Here is a 14245-nt window from a genome sequence, read left to right on the forward strand (position 1 = left end):
TACGCTTCAAAGGGGACACCGATGGCACAACCGGATCATCCCAAGTAAGTCTAGATATCAGTCCAGATAGTTTAAACAGACTTCATTTCACCACGCTTATCCTTTTACGTTTCATCAAATTGAAAGTTGCGAAAATGGTCGGGTGCGTCACGCTCAAGGGACGCCCTCGATCGGCAGTCGTACATTGTAAATCGATTTATAGATCTAGCTCGATTATACGTCTGTAGGAGCTCAATGCATAACTTATATAGAATGCAAACCGAATTTGATGCGTGTGACTATCTTGTTTTGTTTAATAAAGTGTTTGTAAATATCTCTCGTGCTCATGAATTTCTTCAGTTCTGCCTTGTAATCGCAAAATGAATGACGTCTCGCGATTTTTTATGAATGAAAAAAGTAGTCCCGGTGTGACAGAGGTCACGGTTATCCAATCAAAACGAATAAAACAAGGTCAACCTTGTACGACACACGTGTGACGTACGGATTTAGTATCTTACCACCTGTATCTTCACCACGTGGGTAATAATACAGGTTATGTAACACTTGTATGATTGTAAAAGAAACATTAACAGATAATGGAAAAGACAGCTGTCACAGAGGTGTTAGCAAAAGGGAGGTAAGCAATTTTCTTTCATAGAGAACATTTATTTCCCTTATTTCCGTACATGATCAGTTTCGCTGGTTGCCGACACTGTTACAGATAGGAAACAAGTCATAACCAAGGCCAACATGACCTCCCAGAGCATATGGGTTGTTAACAATACAGAGATATGAACATCACCCTTATCACACGTTGCTAGTCCTGCCAATCAAATGTGGCAAGTTTATCAGAACATCTGGCAAGTTTCTACACAATTGTTCATCTAACCTACCTCAACACAACCAGCAACAAGTACCAGGAAAGTGATCAACTTGTCACCATCCTTGTAGCAGTTTGCCTATCAGCCATGTCCGAGTTAAGCTGGTTGAGTCACTAAGTCCTGTGTAGTCTGCACACCTAGCTTGGCTGACACAGGTCAAGTGTTATCTAATTCACTGACAGGTAGACAAAATGATTCAACTATGACCTCTTTAACCCCAATGTCAACGAGAATGTAAACTGTGAACTTCGCCTAAATTACATTATGCAGTATTCGAAAATAAGTATGAAAATTAAGGGGTCATAAACCTAATGTAATTGTTAAAAAAAGGGTGTCCAAGTTTGAACAACTTCAGGTGCAAACTTCAAGGGCATCGGGACGACCCCCAGTTATCAGTCATTTAAAAATTTCCTACACAATTTCAAGTTGAGTTTGGACTGCCTTTGTCAGCATGGATAGAATTTTTTCTATTTTTTTATTTGCTTCCAACAACAGGAAACTGCTTTGAATCTTGACTGTGGTTTGTTTGTCATTTAAAGCTACACTCAGCAACATTCTAGCCATATGATGGTGGCCTGTAAATAATCAAGTCTGGACCAGACAATCCAGTGATTGACATGAGCAACTATCTACACAAATGGGATACAATGACATGCATCATCCAAGTCAGTGAACCTGACAATCAATCCCACTAGTGACTGACTGACTGACTGAGTACGGTTTTACGCTGCTTTTAGCAATATTCAAGCAATATCACGGCGGGGCACACCAGAAATGGGCTTCACACATTGTACCCATGTTTGGAATCGAACCTGGGTCTTCGGCGTGACTGACGAACCACTAGGCTACCCGACCGCCCCAATCCCGCAAGTGGCCTCTTATGACAAGCATTGGTTCCTGAAGACTAGTGGCTGTGTATTGACCTGGATTTTGTATTGCAATATATTGCCTTACCTTAACCTGTATTGCGATATGTATTGCAATATATTGCCAATTTACATTTTCATGAGTTAATCAGCGTTACACCCTGTATTAATGTCAGATACCATCAGTCAGTGTCCCTCACTATTTTTCTTTTTCAGTGAATAAATGTATGATAAAGAGATTAAAGAATAAAAATAAAACAAGAGGAGCTTGATAGTCGTGTTGTGTACACGCTAATTGATAAAAAAAATCGTCAGAGGCAAGTTGTATCAGAAAGATACTATTTTCCATCTCCATATCGATTAGGAACACACAAATATACTTATTTATATTTGCCCCAATATATTGCTACATTTACAAACATATCGCAATACGTATTGCTGAAGATTTGCACCACAATATACCGGTGTACAGGTTATACCGCACACCCTAACTGAAGACCAATTCTGACCTGGATCTAACTGAGGTCTCTGAACGTGTGCTGGTTTGAAAGTTATATATTATATCATATTTAATACTGGTTCCTTTGACGTGAAAAAAGTACCTAAATAGAAACATGTAAGTAACAAAAGGCACCTGTTTAGCTCTTGGTTGAGGTGTACAAATTTCACAACTCAATCTTTCCAATTTTCTGTATGTGAAAATGGATGAATAGGCAGACAAAAATAGCACTTCCTCTATGCCTTCCCAACCGGACCCTCCTCCATATATGTTGCATGGGAGGGGAAACAACTGAACTGACGACCTATCATATAAAGGAACTCAAATATGCAATATCCTTATCCATAATAGATATCAGCCAAAAATTATTAATAAGCTTATGTTAAAGATGTCATTAGTTCCATAGAAACACTGAATTACATAGAAACAGCATCACTATATGATCGATCTTGATGTCAAATCAAACCTAAAGCCAAACACTCATACAAAATGACAATCCTTGTAAGATAAAATTGCTTGTCTGAGAACAAGTTTATACAGACCAGATATGATCGTGTCATCATCTCATGAAGAACTTGACTGTACACATAATGTGATGTCTATCAATACCAACATACAGATTAGATAATAATATTGTCACCATCTGAGGCAAGACATTTCAGGATGAAATAAATTATGTAACAGAGTTGCATACGCAACATGGTAAATATGGATAAAAAAGTATCTGAAAAATATTTGTCATTTTTTTTAAGCTTAACAATAAGTCCTCTTTGGGTGAAAAAATGGTAAATAAGTTCTAATGATTAAATAACTACTCATCTGTATACCATATATACAGTCAAGTCCCGTTAATCTGACATGGCTGGTTGCATATGATTATGTCAGAGTATGTCGGACAAACGAAATTACCGTAAGTAGTATCAATGTTTGTGATCGAAAATCGGACAACTGCACGATAGATAACGATACAAACATTCATACTGTTACGTTACATTGTTAGCGGAATATGTCTAAAAAAACCAACTGTTACAGACTGTATGACTTATTCAAAATACTTCAAAAAGCATAGTCTGGAAAGGAAGTCGCAAGTTTGAAACTGGTCCTGCAAAGCTTAAGAAAGCTATTTCCTAAGTGGCTAATGTTGACTTCCTGTTAGTCACGTCATTGGTCAGTCATAGTTCGCGAAAGGTTGTCACCTGTAATGGGATGTCCTCGATGATAGCGAGAACTTGTATCTGATTTTAATGAGATTGAGGTAATCTAAGCATGTGATTAATCCTGTGTTCTTTATTTAAAGCATTAATTGTTTATTTTTGAGCAAGTTTATCTCTGCAGCTGTTGTAATTAATATGCAACTACCAGCTGACTCGTCTTGCATCATGACACGGGCTATGTACTCGCGGGCAGATGACCACAGAGCACGCTGATCACTGTGTCAGATTAACAAGACTGTTTAATGAGTGATTTCGGTAATTTGTTGCAAATTAGTAGAGTCGGAATCGGAGTGCGAAACTGTCGGATAAACGGGTTTAAATAGCACTGGTTTTTAAGAAAACATTTAACATATATTTGTAGATCATTAAAAAACAGCATTGCCTTGGCAAAGAAATCAATAATTAAGAGTGAGAATATAGAAAATTCTGTCAAGTTTGGCATTCAACATCATTTACAGTAGATTATGGTCTTCACGTGGACTAGTTTTAGCTGAGCTTACAAGACCAAATAGAAATTGTCTAGACTCTTGGACTTCGGACTGGTGAACTATACTTCTATAAAGGCATTACCATATTAGATTTCAGTAGCAACAATAATACATGCTTTTAGCATGATAAAATAGATGAGGTGGCCTGAGTCAGACAAACAAACATTACATAACTGAAGATCACTGAGGGCACACAAGATTTTTTAAAGCTTTTCATACATAATATGATATGTGATTTTCACATCGGGGAACCTGGCAAACTGCCTGAATATTGAGAAGTAATGCGAATACAACAAAGCCATTCTGAGGAGAAACAATTTGACCATTTTCAGCAAACAAATGACACTCTCTCTACAAAATGGGGTGAGTGATTGCACAACTTTGCACAGCGAATTGTGGTGCCTTAGACGACTGGGCCACCCCTGCCGTGCCCCCTTTTACAAAATGGAAGTCTCGAGGGTCTCCTCTTGGAGTCAAATTCAACATCAATGTTATTTAATACCTTTCTAAATCAAATACTGAAATTCAATACATTCAAGGAGAAACTTTTATTAAACCCTTTGGGGTATTCTGCCAAGGTTTTAAAATTACTTCTAAGCTGCGTGACCACAGTCAATCCTTGGGTTGTGCACTGAGATACACGTCAAAGATACAGAGTATTTCAGAATAATGCAAGAACATGGAAGACAATAAAGTAGTTAAAGAGTTAAGTAACACACTACCTACTTGTTCAATCTCTCCCAACAGGCAATTCTCCATTAAGCATGGAAAACTTCAGATTAAAACTGAATACGTGACAGATTAAAACGCTACACTGGGCCATATTATGAAATAGATATTCTTACTTCTATTACAAAATTGATTTTCATTTTTAAAATATTTTCCTGCAAATGAGAAATATCACGAACAAATATCAAATCGATTAACCCTAATGTCACCGAATTCAAAATCAAGTCTGCAAACCTGGTGCTGGCAAATACAGCACTATGACTATTGAATACACACTGTATTAGTCTGTATTAGTATTAGGTATGTATTGTTTGCTGTTAACACTACACTCAGCAGTATTCCAGCGATATGAATGTGGTTTGTAAATAATCAAGTCTGGACCAGACAATCCAGTGATAGATAACATGAGCATCAATCCATGCACTCGGGATACGATGTCATGCATCAACAAGTCAGCGAGTCTGACCACCTGATCCTGTTAGTCGCTTCTTACGGCAAGCATAGTCGCGTTTTACAGCAAGCATGGGTTGCTGAAGACCTATTCTACCCCGGGTCTTCACAGGTCAGAATAGATGGGTTATGTCATGATGGAACATCAACAAAAGCCAGGCCAATGTAATTACTTGCTTACAAATACACCTGTCACTTATTAGCCACTTTCCCCAGAGAAATTAAATCTTAAATGAAATAACTAAAATAATCAAGTCTGGTAACCTTTTACCACAAAAGTTTGACATTTCACTATGTTTGTTCTCTTTGGCTTGCTCCAGCAAAGCCTTCACTTCACTTGAAGCAAAACAATAGTATTTCCCTCAAACAAAATTACAAAATATAATGCAGAAATAAATTCAGTCAACGATTTTTTCACCTTGTCTTCAGATACTTTTGGAATAAAAAAACAAATGGGATAAAAAAGAAATGTAATAAATATATATTGGTCCGTCTTAACATGCACCTCCATTACAGTGGGAGAAACTGCCACAGCAAAGTCTAACATGTGGAAGTTATTGTTGAGCTTTCTTTCTAGCATTCCGGTTCTGTACTACAGAAATGTGTTGTGACTTGAGCTAACATTTGTATACCTCATTCACACAATCACTGCCAGGCAGTTTCTCAACCACTTGAATTACCTGACCTACATTTCACTGTCGACACTGAAAACACATTAGTTATGAAACATGTGTTCTCAAAGAAACATGGTATTCCTACACTGACACGGTTAAATCCAAAATATTCCACCTGTACAACTGACCTCCATCACAATACTTCGGCTGCCATTTATGAATAAATATGAGGTAATAAAATACATATGTGACACTGATAATAAAAAACTGATGTTACTTCATTAAAAAAATATTGCCGTTTAGTTGCTGTAACGTACTCAGATGTTGTACTTTGATACAGGTTAGTGTTCATGAAACTGCCAGTTCTGGTGGACTGGTAACTCCAAAAATTACCATTCCCTCCTAATTTTTGTCTGTCCCAACTTTCAACAAATAAAAAACCATATTAAAATTACATGGTTATAATTCTTTCAAAATCACGTGCTAAGCAATGACGTCATCACTGAAGTAACTTAGTTAGATCTACGCATTCACACAAAGTTCAGTCACAATTTTCTCTTCTTTTTTTTAATATTTCAAGACAAAGTCACTTCAAACATATTTTTAACCTTCAAGCAAAGAGAAACGTCATTTCCTTGCACTAAAAATCGACAAGGGGAAACCCTGATGGTAACAGACAAGCTGACTTTGTTAGGAAAATATACTTGTATGAATATCACAGATTTATAAGGCTCTATATTTGCCAGTCCACAGGGACTGGCAGTCACATGAATTACCAGTCCAAGCCTAATTTTACCTGTAAAAAAATGGTAATTACCAGTAAACGGAACACTGCAGGTTGAGTTAAATGCCCATTATGCAGATAACAGAAAATATCTGTCTGAATAGAAACCTTTTTTTTCCAACATCATAATGATTAGTTTTGATATCAGGTGAGACCCACCCAGAGATTTGACATTTCAGCTCAGACATTATTGTAAATAAAACATCAACCATCCACTGACAAAGTTTCATGATGTAATGTGATATTTGGTGTGGTAGGCAGTGGTAGGAACTAAGGATGGTTATCCGAGGTTTAAAGTGTAGCACAATATTTTATGATGCACAAGGCCATATTGTGTTTGTTGAAAATTCTACATTTTGAATTCAGAAGCAATTTGAATGGAACTTCTTTAATGGAATAAAACAAGATGCTGGTACAACATACTGTTTACCATGTTTCTTTAGTACAGAGTAAATATACTACTCAAAAGAAGTTAAGGATCACCTGATTCTTTCATATTTACAATAGTTAATCTCTCATGCCATGACAGATTAACACTGCCGATATGAAAGAATCGGGTGATCCTTAACTTCTTTTGAGTAGCATGGGCGGATACAGAGAGGGAGGTGGGGGATGTGTGTGGGTGTGCGCACCCCCCCTTTTTTATTTCGAAAAAAATCTTTATTTCTGTATAAATTACCACCAAACACAATAAATAGATCTTAATTGTGCACCCCACCTTTTCAAAAAAGCTGTATCCGCCCATGAGTAGTATATATAAATAGTAAATATACAGAGAGAGAAAAAGCTGCAACTAAAATAACATGATATTGGAATTTATCATATCATGGGTAGGTTTCTCGGCAGGATAAAGCCAACGGATAAAAACGATATCCGTTGGGGTCATATGTGGATAGAGATGCAAATAACAAAGGTCAAATAGGGACTACTTTCACTGTTTATAAACAAACATGGCGTCGCCCTCGTCATTCGGCGATCGAGTCAGAATTAACCATCGGGAATCTGGATAAACTACAGAGATAATTGCTATCATTATCAAAAGAACAGTCTAATATACTGAAAATCAGTGTCTAACTGTGACGTAACTAAGGCATTTTATAAGTTTTGGCAACGTTGGATATATAAATTTCGAAACAATTTTGCGAGGGCACGAGGCCTAGCCAAGCGGGATCAGTAGCCATATCTGTGCTTGTAGACCTCTGCGGCTTGAAACCTTCTCCACAACTTAAAATAGTTGGATTTGGCCGAAATATGTTTGAATTGTTACCTTGTTTCGTTTTGCCGCTATGTGTACATCTGACTGCACTTCTTAACGTTATGACAGGACAGACCGACTGTCAACAACGTCTGACCGTGGCCGCGACGTCTCATAGACTAGGGTTAGAGTAGCTTCCCTTTGACAAAGGACAGTTACTCTAGCGGACAGACCAATGGATTGCCGCGAAAGGCAATTAAAAACAATTGTTGTTTTGCGTATATGTTGCTTCGCCACTGTATAAGAAACAGATTTCAGTTGGAACTATATTGGCTACTGTCACTGTCCGACTGACACATCACTTACCCTGTGACGTAATAAATATTAATGCGCGCATTCTAGGAAAACTCACAACGTTTCAGTAATGTTTGTGAGAGGGGGAAAGCGATTTTCAAGCACAGAAAAGAATGACATTATATGATAAAGAGGTTATCACGCTTGTGTGTTTGGGGATGGTAAATATCCTGAATTAGGAATAAACACTATGTATTTAGCTCGCCAAGGCTCGCTAAATACAATGTTTATTCCTAATGCAGGATATTTACCATCCCCAAACACACTCGCCTGATAACCTCTATATATTCTTATAATAGTTTCAGATACAATTCTTCCGATCATTGCATCAATATTCTTTGAAGTTATATTATTGGGTAATTTCTAACCGAATAAACAGTAGATTGGAAGAAAACGTGTGTAAGGCTGACTGCTGATGGTAATCTTAATCTCTGCATGTAAAACAATGCCTAGCAAAACTGGAACCTCAACGTACCAATGAAGACTGACTGGAAGTGAACAGGTATTTCATGTATACCTACCTTACGTTGTCGTTGAAGGATACTTTAGCAAGAGAACAGTAAGGTATTTGCCCAATTGCTGAAAGCAATATTCCTAATGAAGACTTTGATAGGCATTTAGAAGTTGATGAAGGAGCAAGAAATAGCTCTGAAATGTTGTGACAAAGAATAAAAAGAGTTGCTCTCCATAAAAAGTGTCATGTTTTACAGGGTACACTTCAAGCCAGTGGAATTTTGTCATTTGTTATACATGTTATAATTAATCTCATCCTCTTTTATCCAGTGTATAATATCTTCATTTTTTTGGGATAAATACTCTTAATCCATTTGCTACCACAGCTTGGTTTTTTGCCACATCCAAATGGCACAACAGTAAACATAGACGTCCAATGAAAATGAATCCCATTAGTGTGAGAAGTTCTGGGCAATAGGTGGTGAATTGGTCCAGGATAGAATTCAGATATAAATCACTGGATAATCAAGGATGAGTTTGTCTACATGTGATCATTACTAAGGTAGTAGGCAGGGTTTCAGATCGGTTCATTTTCTGCGACATAAATCGATTGTCATCCAAAATGTCTTAAAGATTGTTTTCAAATTTGGTAATCATATAGTTACTTTTGTTTTGATTGGTTTGTTTTTTAATGCTGCACTTACCAATATTCTAGCTATATGTTGGCTGCCTGTATATAATTGAATCTGGACCAGACAAATCAATATGGCATGGTTATAAAGCACCAGGTACAACAACCCCAAGTCTGTCATACAGACACTGAAACAAATATATCCATTAAAGCCCATGCAAGTCTATGTTTGGCGAGTCTAGATTACTGCAGTATCAGGCTGAAGAAAGTGTCCGGGCTCCTTTTTATTATAATTTATAAGCATTATATAACAATGGTTTTTTCTGTAAAATATTTTCATTTCAGGGACTAGATGTGAGTCTAAACACCCCTTTAAATTTGACTCACTTTCAGCTGTATAAATATTCAGCTTGGAGTACAATATCACACCGAGGTGGCCTGGTAAACCTTACATGCTAAGCCTTCAGTTATTTCCCTTTCCTTCTCTTCACACTGCTAACATCAGCTTGTCCTACACAATAACAATCATAGCACAAAAGTATGACACTGCGAAAAACAGGTAAACTTTCATAGACTGATAAATGGCAATGCTAGCCACTCATGCTCATCAAAACATAATAATTCAAGACATGGCGGTGTATTCACCAAGATTTATTGCATAGGCTGTCGAAATGATATGGTTGTTCAGTTAAATTGTGCACACACAATGGTTCAATGATGGAATTATTAGCATCATATTCTATAACTGCTGAGACAATATGACACACATCAGACAGCTCGTGCTAAACATAACATAACATAACATGAACTAGATGATAGAGGCCAGCTCCCAATAGATGAAATACTGTAGTTTTATCATTCACAAATCAAATCAAATTCTTGAAGATAACTGTTTCACATCAGGGCAAAACTCAAGCATTCCCTAAGCATGAGACAAGTAGAGCTGGATCCTGACTTACAAATGTCAGCTGCAAAATTGCCCTTTCAGCATTCATTTATTGCAATTTGAAATATCAGTTTACAGGCTGGTAGAATACCTAAGATATTAACAGGAAAGGAAATATCACAGGTTGCCATGTTGTTTTACAGGTGAGGTGAAATGAGGTTTAATGTCATGTTTAAGATTATTTCACTGACATAGTAACATACAAGCACTTGTGTGTGCGGCTGCTTGTACAAGTCAAGACTTTATTGTGCTCAGTAAGCTTGCCCACCGAAATACCATGTCACATAGCTTAACAAGAATATCCTACTCAGATACATTTTACTGACTCTGAGCCGACCATTCCTTGTTTTATCTCCATAATGTTGTGCCAGGCAGGGAAACAATAATAACATCTTTGGTATTACATGCCAAGGAAATGGAACAGACAGTCTATCTACTACACCAAGAAGGTGGTCTGTTCTTTTACATGGCAAGACGGTCAGAAAGAAAATTCCACTTAAAATAAAATATATATTCTTAAAACAACTAAAAATAGTACCACGACACTGTAGTTCACCTGAATATGTAATCAACAGTCTATAATGTCAATAAAGACAGAATCTTAATGAATTTGCTGAAACTAAGGCTGAAACGATATCAATTTCGAGCAGTCGACAAGTTGGTAGCATAACTCGACCGACAGTTGATAAGTTGTGTATTGTTTGTTTGTTTATTGTTTGTTTAACGCCACACTCAGCAATATCCCAGCTATATGGCTGTGGTCTGTAAATAATCGAGTCTGGACCAGACACTTCAGTGATTGACATCATGAGCATCGATCTATGCAATTGGGATATGGTGATTACTGTATTTGATGTAATAAGCGCCAGGGGCGCTCTCAAAATTAAAAATAGGGGGCTATTATTAGAATATAATTTTGGTGAGAATAGATTGAGAAAAGATTGTAAATTTCATAGCCTGAAATGATACAAAAGAAAAGTATGTGTGTATCATACACGACAGATATATTTTCCAGAATTTAATTGCCCATAATTAAGGGTGCATATAACACACAAGGAAGTATTGAACACTAATAAATAAGTGTACATAGATCAATCGGGTGGGTGTTATTTTGGGATTGTTCACTAACCAATATATTAGCAAATATCGCAGTGGGCACTTATTACGTCGAATAAGGTAGTTGTTTAAGCTGCCTTTGGAAACATTATGTAACAAGGACTGCAACACCAACCTACCCTTTGAGTCTTATTTCATGACAGTTTTATATACTACAACTCCATGGTGGAAACCCTAATCAATTTAAAACTACAAAGGTATGTTGTCATAGATCACTGTCATATTGATTACTCATAGTCGCCTAGTGAGAATATTTATAATTTTACATGAGCAAATCCCCATTGAAATCTAAGCCTAGTTAAATGCAGACAACCTAATCTTTAGTACATATAGCATTTTCATAAAGTCAATAAACTTTTGAAAAGTCTTTATTTATTATTTGGTCATTGGAAAACACGAGAGACCTTCTTTGCAAGATTTAAGTACGAGAAATAATGCACAGTACATTGAAACCATCCTATGTGACAATACGACCCTGTTCTGTCTGCCAAACCAAAAGCATATCTAGACATGCTAGCAGCAAACTTTTACAAATTTAACATGTTGAACTTGTCAAACAACATTTTAATTGAATAACATGCAAAGCAACAAAAGAGTGTCAACAATACATGTTTCCAGTTGACACATTCAACTAATAACTCACTGGTTGACTAGTTGTTGCAGCCTTACTTCACACACAGTTTTAACTCTTGCATACCGACCAGTGAAGATCCGGGTTGGAACAGGCCTACAGCAACCCATGCTTGCCGTAAAAGGCGACTATGCTTGTAAGAGGCAACTAACAGGATCGGGTGGTCAGACTTGCTGACTTGGTTGATGAATGTCATCGATCCCAATTGCGTGTATCAATGGTCATGATGTCAATCACTGGATTGTCTAGTACAGACTCAATTATTTACAGACCAGTCATATAACTGGAATATTGCTGAGTGCGGTGTTAAACAACAAACCAACAACAACAACCAACTTACATACCATTTTCAAATCCATACAATATTCATAATAGCTCACCAAAAATTCCACAAATATCCAATGATTTGAACACATTACAATTTTCACACAGAGACATATACATGACAAAGTTCAGCATCCTAAGTTTGGTTATTTCAGAGAAGATGTCTAAAGAGCAAAAAAGGCATATTTAGAGAATTTAAGAACATTACATTTTGAGCAGAAACGGTTGAGCAGTGACCATAAATAGATTTTGTCCATATTTAAAGTCTGATTTGAACCTCTTAAACAAATTCAGATGTGACTGGTGGGAACAAGAATAGGAAGTTTCAGTTTCATTTCTTTATATAAAATATAAAACGTAAACGACAGAATAATCAGTCTCGATTTGCTGCTGAAACAGATTCTATTGGGTGAAAAAGGCAGTGTTGAAAATTATATGAATGGACAACTGAAAATCAGTATGACACCAGGTGTTTAAGAAAAGGGTCAGCATGTCTTGTACAACCAGCAGCACCTGCCACTCACACAATCTGCATAAACATGGAAGTGTTTGTCTCTTGCCCAATGTCGCATTTAAGAAAATGCACTTTGAGAGAATTTAGGAGCATGGTTACAGTGCAAAGGTCAAATCAAGATCAAAATTAAAATACCTTGCAAAAAAAGAAGGAACCTTCATACTGTCAACTATTAGGCAAACATATCCAAAATTTCATTTCTTTTGGACTGACAATAGTTGAGTAATAATGAATGTTTAATATGGCTATCATGGCAGCCATATTGCAAATGAGATTCAAACCTCTTGAGCTTATTCAGATGTCATCATTGGTGGGTAAAAGTATGTGAAGTTTCTGAAAAGACTTTTTCAGACGAAGCTGATACTGTCAGTGCCGGACAAGCAGGTCATGACAAACACTTGACTTTCAGTCGGTGAGATAAAAGTATTAGACCTAAACATAGGAGCAAGTTCTGCCACTGCCTTAACTAGGTCACGTTGTCAACTATCGTAGACTACTCCCTACTATATCATAAATGTAAGAAAATGGCTGACCACTTACAAAAACCAAACAGAAGATAATGACTCTGCCTCCCACTTGAATTTGAAACCAGTTACTACATTCTCGTTTGAGTAAGAATAAATTGAAATCTGGTTGTAAAACTTCACTAACCCATGGTGTTGGGGTTAATATAGAGGTCCCTAGCAACAAGTGTTGGTCACAAGAGCTGAATTATGTATCAGGCTCAGTGACTTGGTTGACTGCCAATATACCCCAACGGCGTGGAACCTTGCTCACACTATTGATCACTGGATTGTCTGATTATTTACATTATTTATGATTATTTACAGGCATCCATAATACACAAACAACACATACACACAACTGCCCTGTTGGCATTCTCGTAACACAAGTACCGGTTATTGAGAACCTATTCTAACATGGAATTCCTACTACAAGTATCAATAACTAACATAATTATTTCTATGATATTTCGTATCATATCTTATATGATCCGGCCGCCAACACTGTCCCATCAGTAATACAATGATGTAGCAACAGGAAATGAAACCTATAATTAACAGATCATGAATCAGTTCAGCGACACAAGTTTTAACACAGCTCAGCTTCGGCTGATGAATCATTAGCTCTGAAAATGTCAAGGAAGAGAAAGAGTTGTGACAAACAGACATCATCTGGTTTCACATTAGAAATTGATTATAGCAATAACACAAGTCAATGTATTTATTTTTACCTATGTTTCACGAAAAGGTCAAAAGTTTAAAGCTAGATAAAAGGAATGGAAGACAAAGACACTATATTTAGCATTTAACGAAAAGTAAACAACACAGATCATAGCACTGTCAAGACCCATACACAAAGGATGACAGGCGATGGTTATTTTGAACATCAAACAATAACTATCTGGATGAAAGTTTGGTGATAATAAAAGATGCATGACACAATGCAATGACAATTTCAGAGGCAGCTGTAAATTACAACCTTAACAGTGTTAACTGCTCTGACACTGTGATGCATTACGCAAGACTGAGCTTTGAGTAGGATTTCAAATGTCATATGTCCATAATCAATTCTAG

The 14245-nt window shown here is 36.8% G+C and overlaps 1 protein-coding gene across 6 annotated transcripts in view; it reads right to left on the bottom strand.

Moving 5' to 3' along the window:
• Window positions 1-14245, bottom strand: part of LOC139447700 (E3 ubiquitin-protein ligase TRIP12-like) — an 88041-nt gene that overhangs the window by 41772 nt on the left and 32024 nt on the right. Inside the window, exon 1 of one of the 6 annotated variants that reach the window (XM_071229147.1) lies at window positions 873-944. The exons of the other annotated variants lie outside the window; for them this stretch is intronic. The gene's annotated coding sequence lies outside the window, so the exon portion shown is untranslated. Of the gene's footprint in view, window positions 1-872; window positions 945-14245 lie in introns of those variants that run through there. 6 annotated transcript variants of the gene reach the window in all.

Source organism: Haliotis cracherodii, unplaced genomic scaffold (assembly GCF_022045235.1).
Source record: "Haliotis cracherodii isolate W230 unplaced genomic scaffold, xgHalCrac1.p SCAF_7, whole genome shotgun sequence".
In the NCBI taxonomy this organism is placed as follows: Eukaryota; Metazoa; Mollusca; class Gastropoda; order Lepetellida; family Haliotidae; genus Haliotis; species Haliotis cracherodii.